Below are 23,273 nucleotides of genomic sequence, written 5' to 3'. Positions count from 1 at the left end.
GACGTCATTAACTCCGTCTCGCAGGTGACCTCGCGGCGCTAGACAGCGAACGCGCCAGAAGTGTTGGGGATTTTTTCAAAGTAATCGATTAATCGAATCGATCGATAAATTCGATTAAAATCAACCAAGAAAAATCGATTTTTTAAAAATTCGATTTTTTAAAAATTCGATTTTTTAAAAATTCGATTTTTCATTGATTTTTTTAAAGAAAAAACGATTAAAAATCGGAAAAAATTAGCGCGCCGAGAGAAATTTCTCCGTGGAAACTCGGTTTAAATCCGTCTTTCTTCGTTCAAATCGATTTTGCGAATAAAAATCGATTCACACGATTATTCGACTCAGAAAAATCGATTCGATTTTTCCGATTATTTTATTGAAAGAATCGATTTTGTGAAAAAATCTATCAAAAATCCCCAACACTACCGCAGTTGCCGCAGTCGCACCGGGAGCGCATGACGTCACCAGTCAGACTTACAATCATTCATATACCTGCCGATTTTGCGAATTTCTCATTCTGGACGGAGCAATTTTGCTTCTTATACCTTCCCGCTTCAATTTTAAATACTACCTCATTTTCGATTTTAGGGCTACCGTCCCCTTGCCTTAAGAACGCTTCGGGGAACCGATTTTGAGGGGTCCTGGTTTTTTTCCTGGACCTGGTGGTTTCTGATTCTTTTTCTGTTTCCTGGCACCGCTGTACTCGCCAGGTTCGGAAATCAGCTCAGTTCTAACCCCAATTTGTTCTTTGTTCGGTTTCACTGAAACCAGTTTGCTCTGAACCGGTTGTCTTTGGGGTGGGTTGAAGGCAGGTTTAGGGGGTTGGGGAGGAGCTCTAGGCGTGGAGTAAGAAGTGGGGGAGGTGAAGGAGGAGCGAGGGGACACACGGGTGGAAGGTGCGGGGGTAGTTCGGTACTTTTCTGGAGGGGGTCCGAAGTGCCAACGGGGTTCAGTGTAGGGTGTGGGGGGTCTGGGGGGGCAGTCATAGAGTCTTGGTTGGCTCCTTTTTTGTTCTTTTATAGCCGCCAGTTCATCTTTGTAATTATCAAGAGCCCGTTTCACGCAACTTAATATAGAGACCTGGAAAAGAGACCAAACAGCAGAAAACTTAGTTACACACTGAAAAAAAAAATCTCGGTGTATTTACTAAGAAAAGGGTAAAATTACCAAGAATTCAGGGTTCTATTTGATCCCAGTTTTTTCTCGGTAAAATTACCATTTATGGAATTGGTCATTTTACCGAGAAATCTCGGTAAAATTGTTGAACTTTCTCGGTAATTTTACTGGACCTCGGTACAGACGCCAATATTTTTTATCGACTGTGGTAGAATTACCGAGATAAAATGGCAAAGTTACCGGGAATTGATAACCAATAAAAGTGGTATTCTTACCTGAAAAAAAACAGTAAAAGCTTACCAGTCTGTCGTGGTAAAATTACCACTAATTGGTAAAAAAAGTGAGATGGTAAAGGTACCAACGGAACTTGGTAAAAACGCCGAGAATTCTTTTTCAGTGTGGATCCAGCAAATTGGCAACATTAGTTTTCCCCATTCAAACCCTTGAAAATATATCGATTCTTGGAGGGGCCAAGTGCCGCGACAAGAATCGATTATTCAACATAGGATTAAATGGAGGAAACCCGGTGTTACCAAATCGCTGGATCCGCTTCTGGGAAAACTTCGTGCATGAGACCCGAATTTTTTATCCTTCTATCCTCGAAGCGTAGTTTTTATCCTGTAAAGCCTAGAAGTTTGAGATTTCGATGTTTGGAAGTCATGTATGAATTTAAAGATATTATTATGACAAGCAGCTCTCTTTCATGAGTGTTGGTTAAAAACTGTCGCTAAAATTTTGGTAATACCAGAATGGGTCACTAAGCCTCGTATTTTTTATTTAATATTCTGAAAAGAACCTGGTGAGTAGATTACGTGGTGATTTATTTTTTATTTCTGCTGGTTTATCGGCTTTGTGTCTAGCGCCTTCAGCCAACTTCAGACGGTATTTCATTGTCCGTAGACATCGAAGAATAAGCACATCCATGCTCTAGGCTTTTCAGATTTTCAGGGATTAAGGCCGAGTAGAATCTGTTTCTGCAGATCCACTCGTCAGTTTCTTGAAAATTTGACGCCGCTACCAGGATTCGATTCCCGGACCTTTTGACTGCATCGACTAAGTAAAAACCTCGATCGATTTTTAATTTCTAGCCAAAAAAAGGACGATACCCACCCCCCCCCCCTCCGCACGAGCCCAGAGTATAATTTTCAACCAAAAAATTGCAAAATTCACAGAAATGGCAGAAGAACCCGTACTAGGAAACAAACCTCGCATTCGACACGGTAATGAGCCTCTGTAACGAGTGCGGTGGTTTTACTCAGACAAATACTGCCTTCATTTATCTGAATTTTGAAATTTTATTTCATTCTCTAGGCTCATGCGCAAGAGGCATCGCCCTATTTTTTCTGCTGAAAAGCCGAAATCTGCCTGGAGTTTTTACTCAATCCATGTGATACATCGCATGCCAGTCTGACCCTTTTTACGAATCCTTGGTGGACAGCAGGGGGAAAAAAACGATAATTCCCCTCGAAAATTTAGAGAGAAATTCTTCTGAGCGGGAATACATCTGAAAACCAGTCTGTGCACGAAAAAAGTCACACTTATACCCAAAAAACACACTCCAGCAGTCTGGTCCGTAGTAAAAAAAAAAAATCATCATGATGCTGAGCAAAAAAGATTCTCGATCAACATGACGTTACTACGACAGTGTCGCCGGATTTTTAATGTGGTATCGCTTTCGTATCATTTTGTGGAATTTACGTCTAGGAATTCCGAGGGCTTAAGAACAAAACCGCTCAACTGAAGGTTTTGTGAAAATGAGGCAGCGATTTTTCGGTATAGAATGCGCGAGCTATTATTTTTTTAATGTTAAAATTCCGTATGGAAGCGCTGTATAATCCATGATAAGTGAGACAAAGGTATGCTCCTTTGCCGCAGACCATTCAAAATCGACAAAACATTGATCCATGCCAGCGAGCTGATTGTTGAAATTGGTAGACAAAGCTATAGACAAGGATGACAAAAAGGATATGAAGGGATCCTATTGGTTGAAGCGGGCGGCTCCTATGGACAAAGGAGGCAGGCACTAGACTAACTAACGGCAACCCACGAGAGACCCAATAGTTAGTCCATGATTTTCTCTCTAAGTCTATAGGAACCACCCGTTACGACCAATAGGATCGCTTCATACTCCTTATGCCTTCTTTCTCTATCGCTTTGTCTATCGATTTCAACAATCAGCCCCCAGGGGGCCATTTTACAAATGAGAGTCAAATACTGCCGTGCTGAGAGAAAACGCCGTATGAGCCTTTAGGCTTTGTCAGATTCCATGCAAGAAAAACTGAATTTACTGGAAATTGTTTGAATGTTTTGTTTCAAATTTTTCAGGAGATTTTGTTCGCAGTTCGGTCTAAAATACTTGATCATTTCAAGGAAAAAGATGAGTAACTCCCCTAAAAAATACATGATTAATCTGGGGGAATTTGTAACCGTCGAAATTATTCGGCATTTTTCCTCAGCGCGCGGCAGAGTATTACTACTACCATCAGAGTATGTGTGGTGACTCATACGATGTTTTATCTTGGCACGGTACTACCAGGATAGCAAAGAGCTCTCTTACTACTTACTGCTCAGTAAGTGCAAAAATAAAGTTTTGAGAGAACGGGCCCAGAAGCTTCTGACCGGAAAATTTAATTGAAATGGACCTCCGTTCTTTGTCAAATTGCCAGGATCATCCGAAAGACTCCTAGAAATAGCCTGGATAATAAAAAACCGACCGACAAAATCGATCAGCTACATCTACACTATCTGAAAATTTCAAGAGAAAACATTCATAAATCTTCAAGTAAGCATTTTACTGGAAGAAATTTGGCAACTCTGAATGTTCATAGGGCAGTTTTCCCCAGCACGACAGAGGAGGAGTGAGCAATGAGGTCAGGAGAAAAGCCCGGTTCACGGAAAGAAAAAGCGCCTTCAATTGAAAATGATACTGCGCCACACACGGAAGCTTGAATAGTTGTATCGTTCCATTGTTTACATTATTTAACATTTTCTGAAAGCTTCATTTTTGCACTCGCCGCTCTCTTCGCGATCGCGGCAGACCACTCGCACTGAAAAAAAAAATGTCGGTGTATTTACTGAGAAAAGGGTAAAATTACGAAGAATTCAGGGTTCTATTTGATCCCAGTTTTTTCTTGGTAAAATCACCATTTATGGAATTGGTAATTTTACCAAGAAATCTCGGTAAAATTATTGACTTTCTCGGTAATTTTACTGATCCCCGGTAAAAACGCCAATATTTTTTATCGACTGCGGTAGAATTACCGAGATAAAATGGCAAAGTTACCGAGAATTGATTACCAATAAAAGCGGTATTCTTACCTGAAAAAAAAAACAGTAAAAATACCGGTTTTTAGGTAAGCTTACTAGTCTGTCTTCGTAAAATTACCAATAATTGGTAAAAAAAAGTGAGATGGTAAAGGTACCAACGGACCTTGGTAAAAACGCCGAGAATTTATTTTTCAGTGCGTCACCTTGCGTGAGCCTGTGCAGAGGGAAGCGAAGCAAACGCATATAGTTTCGAGAATCCCATCCTTTGGAGGCGGTCACTGTTGGTGACGCGCGAAGTCGAGTTTCACTAGGAACATGCTCACCTGTGGTTTATTCGCGAAAACTGTCGGTAACAAAGGATCCACCGTGACGCAACATCGATACATTTTGCTTTTTCCCTCTGTCACCAGACAGCAACCTGGCTTTTCCCCTTTGTAGCATCTTCCGCGGCGAAAGTCAGGGACGTCTCTCTGGAGCTGGCCGTTTCTTTGCACACACTCTAAGTTCCCTTCGTTCAGCAAATCCGCCACATCATTCGCACTTCTTCCTCCCCACCCGTTAACTGGGATCCCTGTACACTTGTCTTTTGACTCAACCCACTTGAGGAGATCCACAAATGGCGCCTGGAAAAGGAAAGCTGCCTTTAGTATACGAAATGATACCAGTGGCGTGCGGCGTGCTTTGCGATATATCGATTGTTATGCCATTTAAACCTATGGAAAAGGATCGATCCTAACACCAGGATCGCCTGACACTAGGATCGCAGCGAACACCTTAATAATCGATTGTTTACAATAGGTTTAAAAGGCATAACAATCGATATATCGCAATTCACGCCACGCCACTGAATGATACTAGAGTACCTATATAGACAGAGTATGGCCATTTCTGTTCCGGTTTTTCATTGGTCGCGAGCGAATAGGCTGACACGATGCTCTTAGGGCCGTAAATAAACAAACAAGATGGCTGTTATCAGCAAGCAAGATAGAGGTTATGCACATCTTACATCCTCCTGTGATAAAGGTGAAAGGCGATTTAACAACGTTTTCGTGTTTTTTTCGTGTGTTATTCGTAGATATGCTAGTTTAAATTGTTACTGCCGCATAATTGAAATTTTTGTCAAATTTAGCTTCTTATCGGTGTTACGGTGAGCCGCCATCTTGTTTGTTTGTATACGGCCCTAAGAGCATCATGAAGCCTAAAAACTCGTTGACCAATCAAAAAGCGGAACAGTTGTCCTGTAGTAAAAAGATACGAATGGCCATACTCTGTCTATAAAGGTACTCTAAATGATACCCCAGAGCGGAGACAATATATTTCAGAGACCCCAGACTAACAATCTGAGGGATATACTGTCGGGCTAAGAAAGAACGCCGTAACAATTCGAAAGTAATTCCAGCTGAACTTACTTAAATCAGCGTACAATCTATGTGCAGAAATTAATGGAAAATTTTTATCACGGAATCCTCATAAGATGCGTCGAAATAGAGTTAAATTTCACAAATTTTCCGGCAGAGGTTCAGGTCCCCCAAACCCCCCTCGTTGTTGGAGATCCCTCGGTCACCAAAGGATCACCCAGGGATCCCCTCGGAGATGAGGGGGGGGGCAGGCCCTATCAAGCAAAATGACCTGGGTACGCCTATGCTTGTGGAACAAAAAATCGGATAAATTTGCCTGATGATGAATGATGAATTTGAGCGTGTCTACTTTGCTACGCGATTTTTCACAAATTAGGTCGCAGGGTTGAGTTATATCAATTGCTCAACCCTTGGATCACCAGTCATGATTAGGCGAATCCTGCCGTGTTAAGGGAAAACGCCGTATGAGCCTCAAAACGTTGCCAAATTTCCCTTAGTAGATCAGGAATTTTCGGGAATATTTGTGAACAATTTTCTTCCTATTTTTCAGATAATTTTATTTGCAATTTTACCTAAAGCTCTCGAAAATTAATTTAAAAAATATTCATGACTTTCCTCGAAAATGAACATTTTATCAGAAGAAATGTGGCAACTCTCGAATGTTCGTACGGCCTTTTCCCTCAGCACGGCAGAATCGGAGCATTTAATTTTTGAAGTAACCATATGAGGTCTCTAAAATATATTATCTCTGGTTCAATCGATGCCGCTAAGCAACGGAATACCAGACAAATTTTTCTCAACGTTATACGAAGAAAATAACGACGGTGAAACTACCAAACCACGTATCTCGTTTGCGGTGTTTAAAAATCTACGCTCACATTTTATTTTTTGGAAGTAGACCAAATCAATATCATTCCTTGAAATTTTCACAGCATTTTCTCCGCGCGAAGAGGAAAAATCACAGAAATTTTCAAGACTGGACGTTAAATAGTTTTTCATTTAAAAAATAAAGTATGACAGGAAGTCTGCGACGTCGCAAACCGAGATACGTGGTTTGGTAGTTTCACCGTCGATAAATCCCGTGACAATGAGTTCAGCACCCAATCCCGAAAAACAACTTTAAAACAAGATGAAGTTAAGATGTAACGTCAGCTGAACGATTAACATACCGTCAGCTGAACGATTAAGTGACAACATGCACAGGCATCTCCGCATCTGACGAAATGTCTTGTTTGATTTTTGTCCTATGGGGTGTACTGCCCTGCTAAGGCAAAACGCCGCACAGTGGATTAAATAAATAGGAGAGGTCGGAAACATTTTATTTGGAATTTGGAAACTTTAAACGCCGATAACTCCGTTAATACGAATGTTTGAGGTTCTAAAAGTGGTTCCACTGGTCTCTTCGTGAAATTTTCTTCTCGTGGCACCCTTTAAAAGTTGAAATGTGACAAAATAAACATAAAAATTTGCAGTTTTAGTAATAAATTGTATGTCCGACCTCTCTAACTGACTCGATTCACTGTGCGCCGTATGAACATTCGAGAGTTGCCGAAGTTCCTTCGTTAAAATGTTTATTTTTTAGGAACATTAAGTAGGAGAGTGTATTTCCTTTAAATTTTCAGGAGCTTTTGATGAAATTGCGAACACAATTATCTGAAAAATTAGATGAGAAATATGAACACATTATCCCGGAAATTCATGATTTACCAAAGGAAATGTGGCAACGCCTAAGGGTTCATGCGGCGTTTTTCCTTAACATGTCAGCATATTATATTCTTGCTTAATTTTAAGGTGATTCGATGGACGCCGCATACTTTGTGTCAGAACGACATGCGATATATCGCATCGATTGGTTCCATTCTTTCAGCTACTCGTATTTTTTTCGAGATTTGAGATCGCAATTCTGTTGTTAGGAGACTAAAGAATTCACTTGCCAATTGGATTTCATTTTGCAAAAAGGAACCAAGAGCATTCCAATGTTGCAAGATTGTGCAACTTGAATTCTTTGCAAGAACTTGCAGATATCACGAAGAAAAATAAATTTACGAATGTGATTTTTGTCTGAAATTCATAGTTTATTGGGAGTAAAGATAAAACTTGTTTCGATGATCAGTTTCTACTTGCAAGGGGAAAAATGTTGCATAATCTTAGCGAAATTGGAATGCTTGTGGTTCCTTTTTTCAAAATGCAATCCAATTTTTACCAACACAGTTAAAAAGGCGAGGTTTTTTAGAGGAAAAATTTTGCATTTAAGTGCAGTTTCGATATCAGTATCGAATGCAATATTTTACCTCTTAAAAGTCCGAGCCTTTAATACGTTGAATTTTTACGTCAAAATTGGTTAGTGAATTCTTCAGTCTCATGACAACAGAAGTGCGATCTCAAAATTCAAAAAAATGACAAGTAGCTGAAATCATGGAGCGAATTGATGCGATACATCGCACGTCCCTCTGACACGAAAAATGGCAACTGTCGAATCACCTTAAATTAATGGAAGTTCTTTCAATGGTGGTAGGAGTGGCGTTCAAATTTTCAGCAAATGTAGCAATGTAGTTCTTTTTTTTAAATATAGATGTAGGAGAAAAATCTGCTCTTACTTCATAGGTTACTCCGTCAGGAACGGGCGGATAGGTACCAACAACCGATCCAACGATGCACAGTAAAACTACAGAAAATAACATCGCACAGGGCAAAATTCGAGTGGACAAGTGAGACCATGCTAAACTGGCTAGTATTCTGTCACGACAGCCTATACTAAATAGTCGCGCCATTTAGATCTGGGCGAGGGGAGATGGAAATTGCGTAAAAACTAGAGGAGCAAGAAAAATTGTTCGGTTCAACTTTCTGGAAAGAGGAGGTTTTAAATCGACGCAATTCGAACCATCCATTTTTTGTTCTCCCCCTCAGTCATTTTTTGCCCACGATACTTAATTCACGCTGGTATTTTGCCATGCTACGGAAAAACGCCGTATAAGCCATCAGGCGTTGCCAAATCTCTTTTGACAAAATACGAATTTTCAGGGAAACTTAAGTACATTTCTTCCCCATTCATTTTTCAGCGAATTTCAGTCGCAATACAATCTACAGTATCTGAAAATTTCAAAGGAAAATGTTCATAAATTTCCTCAAAAATGGATGTTCCACAGAAGGAATTGTGGCAACACGCGGGTGTTCATACGGCGTTCTTCCTCAGCACGGCAGAATCGGCGAAGTACAAATTATTTTCGACATCGCAAGTGACGGTCCATTATCATTCAGAAAAATTCATATCGACGGTGTAAGTCGGCAATCACATAACTCGATTTGCGACGTCGCAGACTTCCTGTCATACATGTACTTTACTTTTCAAACGGAAAAATACTCAACGGTGATTCTTTAAAACTGCCGTGATTTTTCTTCTTTGTAGAAAATTCTGCATAAACTTCAAGAAATGATGTCAATTCGTTCTTCTTAAAAAAAATAACATAGAGGCGGAGATTTTCAGACACCGCAAACGAGATATGTGATTGCGGACTTACGCCGTCAATATTCCTCATAGCCTGCAATCCCGAGCGCTGTGGTTTGGCGTGAACGTCATAAAAAAAGTCCGAATCTGCGTCTATTGACGCGATCGGATTGTTTGTGACGACTCTACGATGATGCATGAAGCTTTTGGCTGCTTTTAATGGCAAGCACTTTTCGCCAACGTCACCAGCGCACAGTGGAGTGAGTCTTTGGAAGAAGTTGGACATTGAAATGTTTACCAAAAATTGTAAAATGTCGCGTTCATATCGTCACAATTTTCATTTTAAGGGGTACTTTAAACAGAAAATTTTCCAAGAAAACCACTTAAACTACGTTTAAAACATCAACATTTGATATGAATGAAGTCATACGCTTTTAAAATTTTTAAATAATGTCCTACCTCTCCCATTGACTCGATCCGCCGTGCGGTGGATAATTTCCTCACGCCCCAGAAACGAGTTTTTGCAGTTCTATTTCATGGATTTAGAATATATTAATTGCATATGAAAGATTAAAAGAGGGTCATATTAATAAAATTTCATTTCTAATTTTAGTTCTTTCCTAATTTAAATTTTGATTAACGTATCGCCCTTTGATTCTGTAAGCTATGCCAAATGACGTCACCTGAACACGACAATGCACGCTATACATCACGTTACTAGACTACACACGTCATTAGGACGAATTCTTTAGGACGAGCATACGTAAACCAACGTTAAATTTATGGAAAATATTCTATATTTAGCATGGCACCTCACTGATCAACGTATCAGCTCCATGGGCCTTTTGCAAATTTCAGCTTGAGGAAAAAGAAGAGTTTTATCTAACAGATAATGTCCTAAAAATCACGATAAGCGCATCGGGAAAGTCCGAAATAGATAGAAATTTTTATGGAGCAGCCCGAGACAACGATAACAGTAGAAAAAGGAGGGGGCGGGAAACAAAGCTAAAGTACAAAATTAAAAAAACCGAGACGTTTCGACTCAAATCTGAGTCATTTTCAGTCGGAAATGTTACAATGAAAATTTAAAATTAAGATTAAAATAGATTTTTCCCCCCTCAGATCCCGGCCACCACCATGTCGGGCTCAGGTTTTTCATCGTTTTTGTGAATTTGTATTGAAAGTCTGAAATCCACTCCTAACCTCACAATCTGCACAATAGTAATCGTTTTCTCTAGAGTCCCTTTATACTGAGAGTCAAGACAACACCCTTCATGGAGTCACAAACGGGAATAAAGATTACAGAAATTGAACGTTTTTCGTAATCTTTGATCGGCCCATTCTCGAATTCCTTTCTTCGTTCCTTCCCTCATTCCGTTTGTTCCTTGCCGAACCCGTAATTCCCCGGTCCGTTCCAGATTATAATCTTTGCAATCGGTGGAAAGGTGATCTTTATTCCCATTTGTGACACTGTGAAGGCCTAAAATACGGGAACCAATCAGAAATGGATTCAAATCGTCTTGACTCTCAGTATAAAGGGACTCTAGTTTTCTCAAGTTTCCCGCTTTCAGGACGACACTACAGCACAGGTGAACATTTCATATGAGGAGTCCTTCCATCCAACCCTTCCGTTCTAGGATGCTACACAATATTCAACATGGCCGACGCCATACCCGCCTAAAACCACGTGAAGAGACGGGATTTTATCAGGCGACGTGTTTAAATTCACCTTTTCTTTGAGATGGTGGTGCTTTCCCGCGATTTGCACACGGAGGCGTCAGTCATGTTAAATATTGTGTGGCATCTTGATACGGAATGGCTGGATGGAAGGACTCCTCTAAAAAAATGTTCACCTGTTCCGTAGTATCGTTTCCGAACGGGAAGCTTAAAAAAGACGCATATTTTTCAGACAGATTGTGAAGTTAGGTGTGTATTTTAGATTTGCCCGATGCGGTCAACGAGATTTTTGAGCCATCGTCTGTAAGAAATGGCTCTTTGGTCTAGCTGAAGTTTGTATTTTACTAAAAATGTAGCTTCGTCCTCCGAACGTACCTACTAAGTATCGTCCTTAAATCAGGAAACTTGAGAAAACGATTACTATTTCTTGTGCAGATTATGAAGTTAGGAGTGTGTTTCAGACACTCCTAATGCGCTCATCGTGATTTTAGAGCCGTTCTCTATAAGAGACAATTCCTTGCTCTAGTTGAAGTTTGCAACAGGCCCATTGTCAGAAATATCGGCTCAGTGAATATGTCACAGGTCGTCGGCATTTGCAGGCCATTTTCAAGTAGCATGCGGGCTGACTCATAAAATTTCAAGAATTCGCATCAATGTAGTGAAGGCTTAAGTGGCAAAAAACTTTAAGAGCACGACCTTTAAAGATTCACTGATTTTACTACACGCAATGGCAAGTGTCTGAGCTGCCACGAAGCATTCAGTAAGAAAGAATCGACGTTTGAATTTAAGCATATAATTACCTATCTTATTCTTCTAATTCTCAATGTTTACATTTTTTTGTGTGAGAAAAATAACAAAACGATGTTTCAAAGAAAAATTTCCCCCCAAAAAATAGTCTTAATGACTTCCTCCTTACTCTGAATTTCAATTGATTCTTTGGAAATCAACCCTTAGGCCGTCTTATTCTCCCCGTCCCACGAGCGTCTCATAAATGATTTTATCAGAACAAAGAGGAAAAGGCAATCAGTCGACGATTGCTAATTGATAGGGACAAAAAAAAATAAGATAAAATAAAATAAAATTACTTACGTTTTTGAAGAATTTGTGTCTCCTTTATTTTTGGATTCCACATTACAACGAATGAATAATATTAAAACATAGTATTCGAACTGCCGCGCTCTAATATGTGTACTTAGAAAATAAACCTCAACACGATATGTAAATATTTTATGGTATCGTGTCCTGCCTCTGCCAAAAGTTTATTTCATCGTACGTCAGCTCAAACCTAACTTGGACGTTTTTCTGCCAAACGGAACTATATGCATTAAGTAATGAGCCCTGAGACCCTTAAGAATATATACATAACGATTCTGAAAGTACCAGGTGAGAAGGCTACGTGGTGCTTTATTGCGTATTTTTCGAACCAAAATCCCGGATGAACCCATTTTTGAAAAGTCCCAAGACTCGGAGGAATATCAAACGCGCCGGAATGGCGGGGAAATGATGGAAGTGATGTACTACGGAAGTCAAATCGCTATCTCATCTCATTTGCCACCGATGTTTGTTAAATTAAAACGTATTTCAATGTGGAATTGTGGCTTGTTGACTACGGATAAAATAAGTGAAATTGGATTATTTGATTCTAAAGGTATAGTTTGACTGTGTCTTACGGGGGAGGGGGGGGGGGTCAAGCGCTGATTTACGTAAGCCAAACGCTTATCATTGAGAAGGAGGGAATTTCGTTAATTCAAAGACTGACTAGTCCAAATTTCGTTTTTTAGACGTTTAATGTTTTTTTTTTTTTTTTTTTTTTTTTTTTTTTTTTTTTTTTTTTTTTGAACTTTTTTAATTGAAAAACTGTTTTTTTTTTCAATGTAAATGTCTTTTTTCATGATCTTCTACCAGCGATCCGTGATATTTAAAACAATACTGATGTGTTTCAACACCATTTTTTGGTCTGACCAGCCTTACGTAATTATTTGGGAGGGGCCCAGGCTAGCCTTATGAGTGCCTTACGGGGGGAGGGGGGTCTAAAAATCCGGAAAAAAGCCTTACAAAATCTGTGGACGACCCAATTTAAACGCCCGAGTTCTACAGATGGTTACTTCTATCGCTTGTAAAATCAATCGTTCTTGCCAACGCTTGATTCCCCAATCTCCCACTTCGAATGCGGCGGACGAGTTCCTGGAAGCCACACGATTGGTCTCACAGTATATGTTTGAGTTTGACCAGAGGGTGTAGCAGGAATCTTGGATGTGGAAGTTTTAGAGTTTTTGGGACGAGCTTTCGGAGTGTTGGAGGTGGAGGATTTAGAGGATTTGGGAGAAGTTTTTGGGGTCGTGGGGGTGGAAAATTTAGAGGGTTTTGGAGGAGCTTTTGGGGTTGAGGAGGGATAGGAGGAGGGTGGGGATGAACGGCCGGAAGGGGGGCAGAGAAGGATGAAGAACGTCGTGTGGAAGCGGTGGGTGCGGGGGTAGTTTGGGGCGCTCCCGGATATGGGGCCATGTAGACGTTGGGACCAGATTTTTCGGGGGCCCCCGCCGTTGTTTCGCTTCTCCCAGCTGTCTCTTGTACTCTCGAAGGGCCGGTTCCACGCAACTGAATATAGAGATCTGGAAACATTAACCAAATAGCAAAGTGCCTAATTAATGGAGATGTTGCATGTGTGAGGGATTTGCGATTTTACCATTGATCCTTATGTAAAAGTTATTTCATTCTTATGTAAAATATCCAAAACAGCAAAATTCAACTTAATTGTATGAAAACGAGACTGGTGAGAAAGTCGTAAGTGCGCGAAAAATGACGTAATTTTAGGCAAAACAGCAGTAAGTGACAATATTCCTCCGGAGAGCCTGAAGTAAAGTCCTGCCCTCTTCTGCCGATTTTGGACCTGAACTAAATATTTTGCAAGTCCAAAACGCAACCGCGATAGCATCTATCGGTTATGCGAACCGAACTTTTGGTTAAAAAGAAAAGCTGGGTTTGACGAACCGAATAGTTGGGATAATCTTCTTGGAAATTAAGAAAGTCGTGTCACGGATTTCGCTCCATCCATCTTTATACCCATGCGTTAAAGTCTCTGACCCAGCCGAAAAGAGCTCACGTTCTCCGTCATTTTATGGATTTGCAATTTCATCTTCTTTGAAATAGTTTTACCGAGCGCTTTGCTTCATCTACTGTTTCTACTCATGCGTCAAAGTTTCTGAGTCAGCCGAAAATGCCTCAAATTTTCCTTCATTTCTTGGGAATGCAATTTTGCTTTCTTGGAGGTCGGGATAGTTGCACCACGCCTCTCGCCCGATCCAACTTTCCTACTGTGTGTTAAAATCTCTGAGTCGACGGAAAAGAGCTCACGTTATTCGTCTTCATTTCGTGGATATGAGATAGATTTGTATTGCTTCATACTGTGGCCGGATCTGTGAAAAGGGACCTCATCCCCCAGAAGGAAATTTCCAATACTTTGAACTTAGCTTGAAAAACGATCTCGAGAAACGCCTGCAAAACTGTCGGTATACTTCAAGCATCGCACCCAGGGTGGAACGAAACGTAGAAAAGAAATGAAACATCCGAAATTTCAGTGGATATTCCATGAAAATTCACGAGGCTATGAAATATTTCGTATTTGTCAGGGGCTAGAGTATGCAACCCCAACCCACACTCAAACACACAAAAATAGAGGAAAGTCACAATGTTTACATTTTGCGAAATATGAAAGAGAACCTGTATTTTTTCAATATCATTCACATACATTCCTGAAATTTCATGATACATTTCACATTTATCACATATTATCACATATATGATATGTTTCACATGAAATTTCAAGATTTTCTTTTTCATTTAATTTGGTCACCCTGCTCCCCCCGAGTGCCCGAAAAGCATTAAGTTTGCATCTGCCATAGATAAATTAGACGTATTTCTGCCAAACGGAACTATTTGCACTATGACGTGAGCCCTGCTATGCGTATATTCTTATGGGTCTCAGGGCTCATGTCTCAATGAAAATAGTTCCGTTCGGTATGTATCCAATAGGTATGTTGCACGCAAGAGATACAGCCAAATAAATATACTCTTTGCGGATAAAATTTCACCAAAAACACATTTTTGTTTTTATTTACTTACGGCAGTACGCGCACCGAATCAGCCTACTTTTCGCGACAGATGAAAAACCGGCACACAAATGGCCATATATCCGGTCTATATAGGCACCGTATGTAGCGCAATGAGCCAATCACGTGTATCAAATCTCGGTTTGTTTGCAAAACAAAATACTCAACTCGTTGTTGAACATCCACCGCGTAGGCAGAACAGTACTGCATTGCTAAGGAAGTACGCCGTAAGAACCTTTAGGCGTTGCTAAATTTCCTTCGATAAAACACAACTTTCCCGTCAAACTTATGAAAATTTTTCCTCCGATCATTTCGTTCGCAATTGCACCCAAAGTTCCTGAAACGTGCTCTTCCAAACATAGTTTCAAAGCTACAAGCGCAACCGTTCAAAATCCTCCGTGGGAGGGGGGCACCAGACTTGGAAAATTTTAGGTTTTCAAGTAATAAAAGTGACCATTTACACAAGAAGGCAGTTCAGGGAAAAATATTCATAAATTTCCTTAAAAAAAGAAGTTTGGTGACTCTCGAATGTTCATACGGCGTTTTCCCTTAGCATGGCAATGTAGTTGAAGGACGGAGGCCCAAAAGTAAAAGCCTCCCCCATTGCCAAGATACCAAATTCACCGCGTTAAGCAGAGAGAAACCAAGGCAAATCAGCTATTGCCAAATTCCAATTTCCTTTCAATATGCAATTTAAATTCTTACTTGAAGAAGGTTGTGCAACTTTTTGCGCTCTCAGTGAATCTTTTGCATAGTATGAAGCAAATTTCGCAGCATTTTCAAAGGAATCCGCTAGAACGTCTCGTGTAAAGTATCAAATCGCCCAATTAAATTTGGCAATTTATTGCTAATGTGGCTTGGTTCCTGTCTGCTAAACAAGGGACAACTCTCCTTAAAAATGAGCCTTTTACTGGAAGTTTGGCAACTCTCGAATGTCCACACGGCAGAGTAGGAGGAGTGAGATTAGGAGAAAAGCCCAAATCGAGGAAAGAAAAAACGCCTTCAATTGAGAATAATACTGTGCAACACACCGAAGCTTGAATAGTTGTATCATTCCATTATTTACGCTATTCTGTTTGTTAAAGTCTTTAAGTCCGACTCTACCTGGACAGGGGGAGAGAGAGAGAGGAGAGTCTTCATACAGAGCTATTTCCAAAGTCCATTGAGCAATTGAATTTTTTACATGAGAATTGTTGTGCGATTTTTTTTTTGCAAATTTCAGTGAATCCTCTGCATTGTAAGAAGGAAATTTTTCAACATTTTCAAAGGAATCTGCACAAACGTTCCCTTGTAAAAAATTAAATTTCCCTGTTGAATTTGGTAATTACTGATGTAACTTTGTTCCTTTCTGCTAAACGCAGTCCATTTAAGATAGATTTAGTTTATCACCCAGCCTGATCGGAAAATCTTGAAATTATTTTTATTACCCCGTTTTGTATCAAAAGTTAGGGTAAAGTTCAGCGGCGAGGCGTGAACGATCGATTATTGATATTTTGCCATTTGAAATTATGGTGTAGAATCGATTATTAAGGTGTTCGTTGCGAACATCCTGTTAATCGATCCTTCTACGCATGTTTAAATGACAGAGCAATCGATATATCGCAAAGCACGCCACGCCACTGGTTAAGTTAGCTTAAAATTGGTCGGAAAATCAATCAGAGAAAACATCATTGTGTTTTTTGTGGAGTTTTATATAAGTATGAAGCATCACATTGCAAATGATCACCAAATTTCAAAAGAAAATTTAATTTTTACGTGAAAACGGTTTTCCGAATTTTTGTTACTAATTTCAGTGAATCTCCTGCATAGTATGTAGCAAATTCCTAAAAAAATTTTGAAGGAATCCGCACAAACGTTAATCTTCTAAAAAATTTAATCACCTACTTAAATTTAGCAACTCCTCTGTGCTAAGGAAAACCGCCGTATGAGTATTTAGACGTTGCCGGATTAATTCATAATAAAAACAGAATTCACTAGAAAAATGTTCAATATTCTTTGTTAAATTTCTCAGGCAGTTTTCTTTGCAATGGGCCTGTTCCAAACTTTTGCTAGAGTAAAAAAAAAATTGTGACTCATAGAAAGTGTATCAAAAATCACGATGAGAACATTGTCAAAGTCTGAAATGCACTCCTTACTTCACAATTTGCATAAGTAATTTGCTTCTTTTCGAGCTTCCCGTCTAAAAAACGATACCGTGGCACAGGTGAACATTTCGTTAGAGGAGTCATTCCATCCAACCTCTTTTAGCCGAGGATATGCCTCAAGACGATTCCGGCGTATCTAAATCCGCGGTGTAATGCCGTGAGTCTGTTTTTAGTAGGACGGGCCCATTAACAGAAAATTCCAAAGTAACTTTAGCGAATTTTACTCGCATAAGATCTTTGTTCATTATTTTTCAATCGTCTTGTAAAAACGACTATTAGTTTACAAAAAAATTGAAATTCTTCATTATTTTTCTGGTCGAACCTGCATAACATTGTTTGTTTGAGCTTATTCCTCCCTCACAATGGGACGAATTATCTCATGTTGAGATACACGAAAACATTGTGAGGTTGTCGAGAGTTGATTAAATCGTGGTATTTGTACGCAAATTTTCTATCTCCACGAGAAACCACACACACAAAAAAAAAAAAAAAATCCAACCCCTTGCTCACAAGGATACTACGCAATATTCAATACAGCCGACTTCAATCCGCCAAAACACATGTGGACGATGATTCTAACCACTTGATCAGTGGCGTGGCGTGCTTTGCGATATATCGATTGTTATGCCATTTAAACCTATGGAAAAGGATCTATAGACAGGGTGTTCGCAGCGAACACCTTAATAATCGATTCATTACCATAGGTTTAAATGGCATAACAATCGATATATCGCAATTCACGCCACGCTACTGCACCTGATCACAATCGGCGTGTTTACTTTCACATTTTTCTCGCGTTGATAGATATTCGGCTTGATTGACCTCGTGCTCTCTTCAACTTGCACGCGGAGGCGTCGGCCATGTTGAGCAGGGATTGAATGGAACAACTCCTCTAACGAAATGTTCCCTGTAATATAAAATCCTTTTTGAACCGGGAATCTTAAAAAAAAAAAAAAAAAACGCAAATTTCTACGCATATTGTGAAGTTAGGAGTGCATTTCAGAGTTTGCCGATGGCGTTCATCGTGATTTTTGAGACATTATCTAGGAACAAATCTTATTTTTGCTATAACAAAAGTTTGCAGTAGGCCCATTTGATCTAAGATTTCTGAAAATTTCAAGGGAAAATATGAATAACCAAATCTCAAACGAAAAACCTGTTTTGTCCAGTAGTTTACGTCCACGCGTGAAATAAAGCAACGGTGACTTGGTCCAAGTGTCATATTTCAGTCCGTATGTAAAATTATATTGACAATAATGAAATGAGAAAATTGAGAGAGACAGGAGAGTTGTTGTGGTAACTCATTTTTTAAATGAAATGTTATTTCCTTCTTTTGATCAATCTTTTTAAGTAGTTATGGGTGAATATTTGGTTTTATTTCCATCCTTAAAATTTTCGATGAAAAATAAACGTTATAAATACCTTTTTTTTAATTGAAAATATTACTTTATTTTAAAAACATTTACATTTTTAAAACGTGGCAAATATTTGTAAAACCTTTTCTAAGCGATAGCATCGATATTAAAGTCAATGAGCAGTAATTGTGTCGAAAGAAACTATGCACGAATGAATAAAAGAGGGAAAAAACCGAGAAGCACGCAATCTTCGGTTTTAGCCCATTTGTACATCGATCTTTCAGAGTCAAATACGTCCTATTTTGAGCGTTTGGTTGCGCTCACACCACGCTGCAGCACAGTAAAAGCACAAAATATAAAGGAAAAAATTAATGTGCTTTGAAAAGCATTAAATACGACAAGGAGACACCTTAATATTTACAAAACACACATTACATTTTTCTCTCTTAAATACATATATATTTTTTATCAATTTAAATTAAAGTAATCCATGCAGATTGTGCAAACATATAATAAAAATCATGAGTTGAAAAACGTGGACTCCGCGAGTTTAAATGATAGGCCCTAGCATAGAGCGGAGTGATGCGACGCGACGTGCTGCCAGAACGAAACGCGCACTGGCGCCTACAAACCTAAGCAGATACTTCAAGCATTGCGCAATGCTTGAGGTATCCCTTAGGTTTGTAGGCGCCAATGCGCGTTCCGTGCTGGCTGGCTGGCCGCGCCGCAGCGTGTCACGTGCCACGGCGGCGCTTCATTATTTCACAATAGAGGTGTTGCTCAGTATTATACGAAATTGAAGGTACTCCAACATACCTTAACCAACAATAAGAATGACAGCTATCCTTTAAGAGTACGGAACTTTCCTTGCAAAATAAGTCGAGATAAGAGAGATAAAGGAACATTCTTGAGTATGCCGACAAGAAGATTTTATTTTGAATTAAGAATAAAATAGGTGAACAAAAGCGGGTTTCTGCTTAATGTAAGGGACTTTCCTTTTTATATAAGCATCTTTTCTTCTTTAAGAAAACATTATTTTCTTTATTAACTCATAGGGAAATCTTCTCGGCGGTAAATTTGAGGATATTTCTCCTTAAAGTAGGTCCCTTGTTCCTCCAATGAAGTTAAAAATTATACTAAACGATATTAAATACAGAGACTAGGACAGTAAGTTTTTCGACTACCGCTCTCTTTTTGTTGTCGTCACTCGATTTCATTTGCGAAGGAACTTCGTGCTTTTGAAAGATGCCATCAATCATGATACGTTGGGGTGCCTTCCATCTCGTATGATACTGTGCAACAGCTCCGTTCCTCCGTGGCGAAATAGTAGCTCGAAGCGCTGCGGCAAACCAGTGCCGAAGTGAAGTTATCATGCACAGGAAAAATATGAGATCCTTTGGCTGAGGCAAATCAAAAGGTTTTCCAGTTCAGGTATAAAAATATGGGATTTTCTTGAAAGATAATTAAGTCCTGTTGCACCAAAGAGGTGTAGAGAGTTTTAGTGAATTTTCTCTCATGGAAATGACGCTCCCTCATTTTTACCAAACATCTCAATTGTATATTTTCTCTGTTGGAGCAAACATACAAAAAAAAAAAAAATATACCCTCATTCTTCCATGACATTAAACATTTTCATCCATAAACGTTGTAAGCAATTGTCGTTTGTATTTACATGTGGACCAATTAACTTTGGGTCTCAAGTGGTAAGTGGACCATAACTCCCCTTCCGAAAAAAACGCGTGGACGTGAACTACTGGGAAAAGCAGGTGCGCGGACAAAAAATCGTTGACGAAATGTCCTATAACCCCTTTGAATGTTCAGGTTTTTGACGTCATCCACCACGGTGGTGACACCCTTGGTTTCTTCCATCTTGCTTTCATCAATCGATGAGACGCACATTTTTACCGTTTGTCCAACGTAAAACTTGGATAAAACCAAGGTGGAAGAAATCAAGGGTGTCACTGCCACGGTAGATGACGTACAAAACCAGACTTTTCAAAAGGCGGTACCTCGGTTAATATTGAACGTAGAGGAAAGTTGTTGTTTGGATAGATCTTATTATTTTTAGCCAATCTACAAAAATCGAGCATCGGAACACGATTCTGTGCCCAGCGACTGACCCATTGTCAACAACAATAAAAATATACTTACGTACATAAACACATCAGACACACAAATACAAATACAGGCTCGGGCCCATATTTTTTCCGTGCATGGTAGTAGTGTGAATTCTTGACGGCTAAGTCACTTTATTGCTTTTTAATGCAATTCAAAACCCATGGAAGCACTGCGCGGTTAAAGGGGAGCAAGACTGGACAACTTAAACCGGTCCTTACCTTGATTTATCGTCCATTTCTATCGCACTCATTGATCAGATGCGGCATTCCTTGGCCAGTAAAAGGGACACCTGGCGCATCATCCTTGCATACGCACCAAGGGACCCTTTCGAAGACTGTGTTGAGACATCTCTCGACTAAATTGATGAACCAACTAAGCCTAAACATATATATGGATAGGTTATTGCCTCTAACTTAGATTCAAATTTTCCCACCATTTTCTCACCCAAGAAGCGTCCTATCAAAATTTTTGCCAAATAGCTCCTCTGTTTTTAAACTGAATAATATCCTGAACGGCTTATCAAGGGATATAAAAACTGACAGATTGCTAGATACGCAATTTTGTAATTGTGTTTTACCAACTTTTACTTGTTTTAAATTTGTTTACGTACTTTGACGCGTTTGCGACGAGCGGGCCAAGGAAGAAACCTGAAAATCCAATTCATCAATTCCGAGTTGGCCTTGGTTACGTAGAAATTATATTTCAAGAAAAGGAGATCTGTACAGACACATAGGCACATAAACTACGCGAATTAAAGGTGCTCGTTGGACAGATACTTCCTAAATTATCATATATCGCAGCAGAGTGTTTGCCTTCGGATAAAAACACAAAAAATTTACGTGAATCTGCGAGAATCCGAACTTTACATGTGTCCCATTTTAGTTGCGCAAGGAAATTCAAAACGCCTTCAATTTTTGGGTAGGCAACATAAGTATCCTATAAGTTTGTACTGTTGCGTTCTTATGTTGCTGTCAACGCTCAACGCGACGCAACGTGGCCTTGGCGTGCTTTAACTATGAACTTACTAGAATAATAGAGTAATACCAATCGTTGGAGTTTTTATTTTCATATTTATTTTTCTTTTTAGGTCCTACAGCGAAGTACATGTATACTTACTATTACATGTAGTTTATTACGTGGCCGTGGATCTCATTGTACGTATGTGATTGTCCTGGGGAATTTAAATTTTAGTACAGTGAAACATGTTCTGCCGTGCTAAAGAAAAACGCCGTATCAACATTCGAGAGTTGCCGGACTTCCTTCGATAAAATATTTATTTTTGAGGAAAGTTATGAATATGTTTCCTTGAAATTTTCAGGCGCTTAAGGTGAAATGGCGGAAAAAATTGAGCAGTTAATGAAGCCGCGCGAATCATATCCGGCTGCCTGAAACCAACTCCCATCGACAAAGTCTACCCACTGATTGGAGTAGCACCACCAGCCATCAGAAGAGACGTAGCAGCCGAGATTGAAAGGAAAAAGCAGGCTCTAGATGATCGACACCCAATGTCTCAACACCAAGTGCAACCGTCAAGACTAAAGTCCCGTAAAAGCTTCATACAAACAACTGCTCAGCTCGCAACCACTCCCACTGAACGTCGAATAGAATTGTGGATGCAGAAAACCCCAAACCCCATCGTAGAATTGAGAGAAGAAGGATCCGCAGGTTTCCATCTGCCGTTTGGCACATGGAAGAATCTGAACAGACTACGGACAGAAACAACCCGCTGTAAATCGAACATGGTGAAATGGGGATATGGCACCGACGACAGATGTGAATGTGGAGAGACCCAGGATTTTGAACATCTCCTTTCTCCTAGGATGTCCTCGAATGAAATCAGTCTGCACTAGGGATGACCTAATTTTAGCAAATGACGCTGCAACTAATGTTGCTAATCACTGGAGCTCCCAGATTTAAATTTAAATTTCTTTTAATACATTTTATAACAAGGTTTTAAATACATTTTATTAATGATCTTTTTTGTATATGTCTGTTACTCCGGACACGGAAGAAGAAGAAATTTGGCGCAGGTTAAATTTCGAGATTTTTTGGTACGATTTTCCCTATGATCTCTTGAATAAGGTGAGCTCGTAAAATTGAACTTTTATTGTGCCAGTCGCCAGAATATAAAAGTGCATTTTTGGGCAATTCAACACATGTTGACTAGTAGCGAGCCGTGAATGATCGATTATCGATATTTTCGAAACGAGGGGTGTTGATAAGGGCCGTTTTTGAGCCCATCCTGAATTTCCTGATTTTTTAACTAATTATTTGGAGGTCAATATTTTACGGAATGTATCATCTTTGGTCTCTTTTCAAGTCAAAATACATATGCTTGAACATAAGTATGAAGGCCGATTTTAGTGGGTTTGAGGTAGAATGCCGAGAAATCCTCTGTTTTAACCAAAATTGACCTGCAGATTAAAGTGTAGACTAGTATTCCGACCTGGATAGAGACCGAAAATGACGAAATCAATGCATTCCGTAAAGTACATAAGACCCTCAAAGTGCAAAAATTAAAAAATTAAGGAAAGTCAGTTACAGAGGGCCCAAAAACGACCTTTATCTATACTTTTCCTTCAGCCGGCGCCATTCTTCGTATTTCCTTGCATAGTCATTTCGAAATGAAATTTCACTTTATGAACTTTCATGAAATTTTGCATCTCTGGCTTCTGGCTTATCATGGC

General features: G+C 39.6%; 1 protein-coding gene across 3 annotated transcripts in view; it reads left to right on the top strand.

The window, feature by feature from the left end:
• The window catches only part of LOC109036100 (orexin receptor type 2), a 553,272-nt gene that overhangs the window by 158,461 nt on the left and 371,538 nt on the right, over positions 1-23,273 (top strand). The gene's annotated exons all lie outside the window — the stretch shown is intronic.

This window comes from Bemisia tabaci, chromosome 9, assembly GCF_918797505.1.
Source record: "Bemisia tabaci chromosome 9, PGI_BMITA_v3".
Classification (NCBI taxonomy): Eukaryota; Metazoa; Arthropoda; class Insecta; order Hemiptera; family Aleyrodidae; genus Bemisia; species Bemisia tabaci.
The sequence above is the reverse complement of the archived record's forward strand: the minus strand, read 5'-3'. Positions and strand labels throughout refer to the sequence as shown.